General features: G+C 39.3%; 1 non-coding gene across 1 annotated transcript; it reads left to right on the plus strand.

The window, feature by feature from the left end:
* The first annotated feature begins 4,227 nt into the window (after nt 1-4,227).
* On the plus strand, nt 4,228-4,335 carry LOC130963871 (small nucleolar RNA R71). Its single transcript, XR_009079988.1, has one exon. It is a non-coding gene; the product is annotated as a small nucleolar RNA R71 (small nucleolar RNA).
* The last annotated feature ends 2,512 nt before the right edge of the window (nt 4,336-6,847 follow it).

A 6,847-nucleotide genomic window follows, 5' to 3' on the forward strand; every position in this document is an offset into this window, starting at 1 on the left:
TTCCGGGCCCACTTGGTGTGTGCTTGGGCTGAGCAATGAAGCATTTTCGTGTAGAGACTCTCCTTGGAGTTAAACGCCAGCTTTTATGCCAGTTTGGGCGTTTAACTCCCAATTAGGTGCCAGTTCCGGCGTTTAATGCTGGAATTTCTTGAGGTGACTTTGAACGCCGGTTTGGGCCATCAAATCTTGGGCAAAGTATGGACTATCATATATTGCTGGAAAGCCCAGGATGTCTACTTTCCAACGCCGTTGAGAGCGCGCCAATTGGGTTTCTGTAGCTCCTGAAAATCCACTTCGAGTGCAGGGAGGTCAGAGTCCAACAGCATCTGCAGTCCTTTTCAGTCTCTGAATCAGATTTTTGCTCAGATCCCTCAATTTCAGTCAGAAAATACCTGAAATCACAGAAAAATACACAAACTCGTAGTAAAGTCCAGAAAAGTGAATTTTAACTAAAAACAAATAAAAATATAATAAAAACTCAACTAAAACTACCAAAAACATACTAAAAACAATGCCAAAAAGCGTACAAATTATCCGCTCATCACAACACCAAACTTAAATTGTTGCTTGTCCTCAAGCAACTGAAAATCAAATAAGATAAAAAGAAGAGAATATACTATAGACTCCAAATTATCAATGAAACTAAGCTCCAAATTAGATGAGCGGGACTAGTAGCTTTTGCCTCCGAACAGTTTTGGCATCTCACTTATCCTTTGAAATTCAGAATGATTGGCTTCTTTAGGAACTCAGAATCCAGATAGTGTTATTGATTCTCCTAGTTAAGTATGATGATTCTTGAACACAGCTACTTATTGAGTCTTGGCCGTGGCCCAAAGCACTCTGTCTTCCAGTATTACCACCGGATACATACATGCCACAGACACATAATTGGGTGAACCTTTTCAGATTGTGACTCAGCTTTGCTAGAGTCCCCAATTAGAGGTGTCCAGGGTTCTTAAGCACACTCTTTTTGCCTTGGATCACAACTTTATTTCTTTCTTTTTCTTTTTTTTCTTTTTCTTTCTCCCCTTTTTTTTCGTTTTTCTCCTTCTTTCTTCTTTTTTTTTTTGTATTCACTGCTTTTTCTTGCTTCAAGAATCATTTTTATGATTTTTCAGATCCTCAGTAACATGTCTCCTTTTTCATCATTCTTTCAAGAGCCAACAATTTTAACATTCATGAACCACAAATTCAAAAGGCATATGCACTGTTCAAGCATACATTCAGAAAACAAAAAGTATTGCCACCACATCAAACTAATTAAGCTAGTTTTAAAGATGAATTCGAAATCCTGTACTTCTTGTTCTTTTGTAATAAAAACAGTTTTCTTTTAAGAAAGGTGATGGATTTCATAGGACATTCATAACTTTAAGGCATAGACACTAAGACACTAATGATCATAAGACACAAACATGGATAAACATAAAGCATAATTTTCGAAAAACAGAAAAATAAAGAACAAGGAGATTAAAGAACGGGTCCACCTTAGTGATGGCGGCTTGTTCTTCCTCTTGAAGGTCATCTGGAGTGCTTGAGCTCCTCAATGTCTCTTCCTTGTCTTTGTTGCTCCTCTCTCATGATTCTTTGATCTTCTCTAATTTCATGGAGGAGGATGGCATGTTCTTGGTGCTCCACCCTTAGTTGTCCCATGTTGGAACTTAATTCTCCTAGGGAGGTGTTCAGTTGCTCCCAATAGTCTTGTGGAGGAAAGTGCATCCCTTGAGGTATCTCAGGGATCTCTTGATGAGAGGGGTCTCTTGTTTGCTCCATCTTCTTCTTAGTGATGGGCTTGAGGTCATGCCTTCTCAGTTGAACCGGCTTTGGATGCCATAAATGGTTATGGAAAAACAAAGAGCAATGCTTTTACCACACCAAACTTAAAAGGTTTGCTCGTCCTCGAGCAAAAGAAGAAAGAAGAGAGTAGAAGAAGAAGAAATGGAGGAGAGGGAGATGGCTTTGTGGTTAGGCCAAAAGGGGAAGAAGTAGTGGTTTGAATTTGGATGATGAGGTAAGTGGGGTTTTATGGAGGTGAGTGGTGAAGAGAGAGATGGGATTTGATAGGTGAGGGGTTTGTGGGGATCCTGTGGGGTCCACAGATCCTTAGGTGTCAAGGAAAAGTCATCCCTGCACCAAATGGCATCAAAAATCACGTTTTGAGCCAATTCTGGCGTTAAACGCCGGGCTGGTGCCCATTTCTGGCGTTTAACGCCAGGTTCTTGCCCTTTTCTGGCGTTTAACGCCAGTCTGGTGCCCCTTTCTGGCATTAAACGCCCAGAATGGTGCCAGACTGGGCGTTAAACGCCCAACTGCTAGCCTCACTGGCGTTTAAACGCCAGTGAGTTCTTCCTCCAGGGTGTGCTGTTTTTCTTCCTATTTTTCATTCTGTTTTTGCTTTTTCAATGGATTTTGTGACTTCTTATGATCATCAACCTACAAAAAAAACATAAAATAACAAAGAGAAATATATAAAATATAACATTGGGTTGCCTCCCAACAAGCGCTTCTTTAATGTCAGTAGCTGGACAGAGGGCTCTCATGGAGCCTCACAGATACTCAGAGCAATGTTGGAACCTCCCAACACCAAACTTAGAGTTTGAATGTGGGGGTTCAACACCAAACTTAGAGTTTGGTTGTGGCCTCCCAACACCAAACTTAGAGTTTGACTGTGGGGGCTCTGTTTGGCTCTGATTTGAGAGAAGCTCTTCATGCTTCCTCTCCATGGTGACAGAGGGATATCCTTGAGTCTTAAACACAAAGGATTCTTCATTCACTTGAATGATCAGTTCGCCTCTATCAACATCAATCACAGCCTTTGCTGTGGCTAGGAAGGGTCTACCAAGGATGATAGATTCATCCATGCATTTCCCAGTCTCTAGGACTATGAAATCAGTAGGGATGTAATGGTCTTCAACTTTTACCAAAACATTCTCTACCAGTCCATGAGCTTGTTTTCTTGAGTTGTCTGCCATCTCCAATGAGATTCTTGCAGCTTGTACCTCAAAGATCCCTAGCTTCTCCATTACAGAGAGGGGCATGAGGTTCACACTTGACCCTAAGTCACACAGAGCCTTCTTGAAGGTCATGGTGCCTATGGTACAAGGTATGGAAAACTTCCCAGGATCTTGTCTCTTTTGAGGTAATTTCTGCCTAGACAAGTCATCCAGTTCTTTGGTGAGCAAGGGAGGTTCATCTTCCCAAGTCTCATTTCCAAATAACTTGTCATTTAGCTTCATAATTGCTCCAAGGTATTTAGCAACTTGCTCTTCAGTGACATACGCATCCTCTTCAGAGGAAGAATACTCATCAGAGCTCATGAAAGGCAGAAGTAAGTCCAATGGAATCTCTATGGTCTCATTTTGAGCCTCAGATTTCCATGGTTCCTCCTTGGGGAACTTAGAGGAGGTTGGTGCACGCCCACTGAGGTCTTCCTCAGTGGCGTCCATCTCCTCTCTTTCCTCTCCATATTCGGCCATGGTTATGGCTTTGCACTCTCCTTTTGGATTTTCTTCTGTGTTGCTTGGGAGAGTACTAGGAGGGAGTTCAGTAATTTTCTTGCTCAGCTGACCCACTTGTCCTTCCAAATTTCTGATGGAGGACCTTGTTTCATTCATGAAACTTTGAGTGGTTTTGATTAGATCAGAGACCATTGTTGCTAAGTCAGAGGTTCTTAGAACTCTCTGTCTGTTGCTGAGAAGATGATGGAAAAGGCTTGCCATTGCTAAACCTGTTTCTTCCACCATTATTGTTATTGAAACCTTGTTGAGGTCTTTCTTGATTCTTCCATGAGAAATTTGGGTGATTTCTCCATGAAGAATTGTAGGTGTTTCCATAGGGTTCTCCTAGGTAATTCACCTCTTCCATTGAAGGGTTCTCAGGATCATAGGCTTCTTCCTCAGATGAAGCATCCTTAGTACTGCCAGGTGCATTTTGCATTCCAGACAGACTTTGAGAAATCAAATTGACATGTTGAGTCAATATCTTATTCTGAGCCAATATGGCATTCAGAGTATCATTCTCAAGAACTCCTTTCTTCTGACTAGTCCCATTGTTCACAGGATTCTTCTCAGAAGTGTACATGAATTGGTTGTTTGCAACCATTTCAATAAGCTCTTGAGCTTCTGTAGGCGTCTTCTTCAGATGAAGAGATCCTCCAGCAGAGCTATCCAAAGACATCTTGGATAGTTCAGAGAGACCATCATAGAAGATACCTATGATGCTCCATTCAGAAAGCATGTCTGAGGGACATTTTCTGATTAATTGTTTGTATCTTTCCCAAGCTTCATAGAGGGATTCTCCATCCTTCTGTCTGAAGGTTTGGACTTCCACTCTAAGCTTACTCCATTTTTGAGGTGGAAAGAACTTTGCCAAGAAGGCATTGACTAGCTTTTCCCAAGAGTCCAGGCTATCTTTAGGTTGTGAGTCCAACCATATTCTAGCTCTGTCTCTTACAGCAAAAGGGAATAGCATCAGTCTGTAGACCTCAGGGTCAACCCCATTAGTCTTGACTGTGTCACAGATTTGCAAGAACTCAGCTAAAAACTGATGAGGATCTTCCATTGGAAGTCCATGGAATTTGCAATTCTGTTGCATTAGAGAAACTAATTGAGGCTTAAGCTCAAAGTTGTTTGCTCCAATGGCAGGGATAGAGATGCTTCTCCCATAGAAGTTGGGAGTAGGTACAGTAAAGTCACCCAGCACCTTCCTTGCATTGTTGGCATTGTTGTTGTTTTCGGCTGCCATGTGTTCTTCTTCTTTGAAGAATTCGGTCAGGTCCTCTAAAGAGAGTTGTGCTTTGGCTTCTCTTAGCTTTTGCTTCAAGGTTCTTTCAGGTTCAGGGTCAGCTTCAACAGGAATGCCTTTGTCTCTGCTCCTGCTCATATGAAAGAGAAGAGAACAAGAAAATATGGAATTCTCTATGTCACAGTATAGAGATTCCTTGAGGTGTCAGAGGAAAAGAAAAATGGAAGACAGAGGTAGAAAATTCGAACTTATCAAAGAAGATGGAGTTCGAATTTTGCATTAAGGAATAGTGTTAGTCCATAAATAGAAGGATGTGAGAAGAAGGGAAGTAATTTTCGAAAATTAAGTAAAAGATTTTTGAAAACATTTTGAAAAACACTTAATTGATTTTCAAAAATAAGAGTGGAAAAGAAATCAAGTGATTTTTGAAAAAGATTTTGAAATTAGAAATAAAAAAGATTTGATTGAAAACTATTTTGAAAAAGATGTGATTAAAAAGATTTGATTGAAAAGTTATGGTTTTAAAAAGATATGATTGAAAAGATATGATTTGAAAACAATTTTAAAAAGATTTGATTTTTAAAAATTAATGACTTGCCTAACAAGAAAAGATATGATTCAAATATTAAACCTTTCTCAACAGAAAAGGCAACATACTTAAAATGTTCAATCAAATCATTAATTGTTAGTAAGTATCTTTGAAAAAGGAAAGAAATTGATTTTGAAAACATTTGATTGAAAAGATATGATTTGAAAAAGATTTGATTTTGAAAAACTTTGAAAACTTGAAAAAAATTTGATTTGAAAACAAAATCTTCCCCCTTGTGCCATCCTGGCGTTAAACGCCCAGAATGGTGCACATTCTGGCGTTTAACGCCCAAACTACTACCCTTTTGGGCGTTAAACGCCCAGCCAGGCACCCTGGCTGGCGTTTAAACGCCAGTCTGTCTTCTTCACTGGGCATTTTTGAATGCCCAGCTTTTTCTGTGTGATTCCTCTGCAGTATGTTCTGAATCTTCAATTCTCTGTATTATTGACTTGAAAAGACACAAATTAAAAATATTTTTGGATAAAATCAAATAACAATGCATGCAAGACACCAAACTTAGCAGTTTGTATACTACTGACACTAACAAAATGAGAATGCATATGAGAAACAACAAAACACTCAAGTCAATAGAATTCAAAGATCAAAACAAGAAAATCATCAAGAACAACTTGAAGATTAATTAAGACACATGCATAAATTCGAAAAATGCAAGAAGAACAGAAACATGCAATTGACACCAAACTTAAAATGAGACACTAGACTTAAACAAAGATTTTGGTAATCATGATTGATTGAGCCCCAATCTTTTGGTGACTCAATCTCTCAGATCTTGATCAATAGCCAATTCCTTGGTCTAATTGCTCATGAAGAGAGATATGCTTGGTCCCTGATTATACCACACATCATCATAGATCCAAGTAGAGGGAGGATTGTATGTCACCATATCCAAACACCAAAACCCATATTCTACTCAAGTGTGAGAAGGGATTTCTAGCATGGTTTCATGTTTTCTTTTCCAAGGTTCCCATGAAACCCATTTTGTATTCAATCTCTTTTCCAAGTTAATTGAACACTACGCATGAAAATCGAAATTTCTTCTAGCAAATCAAAGAGAAGATGAAGAGAAGAAGAAATTTACTATCATTAATCCATCAAGTACAATAGAGCTCCCTCTCTCAATGAGAGGGAATTTAGCTACTCATAGCTCAGAGAGAAAGTACAAAAGATGGAAGAGAAGAAGTGTGAAAAGTGAAAAGTGAATTGAAAACTAAGACTCTACAATCTCTTGAGATAGTGATCTCTGTGACTTGTTAACTAGTGCACGAAATTGTGATCATCAATGGCGCCATCAACATGGTACGCTCATTGCAATCTCAACTCTTTATCACAACTTCGCACAACTAACCAGCAAGTGCACTGGGTCGTCCAAGTAATAAACCTTACGCGAGTAAGGGTCGATCCCACGGAGATTGTTGGTATGAAGCAAGCTATTGTCACCTTGTAAATCTTAGTCAGGCAGATTCAAATGGTTATGGATGATATATGAATAAAACATAA

Source organism: Arachis stenosperma, chromosome 2 (genome assembly GCF_014773155.1).
Source record: "Arachis stenosperma cultivar V10309 chromosome 2, arast.V10309.gnm1.PFL2, whole genome shotgun sequence".
In the NCBI taxonomy this organism is placed as follows: Eukaryota; Viridiplantae; Streptophyta; class Magnoliopsida; order Fabales; family Fabaceae; genus Arachis; species Arachis stenosperma.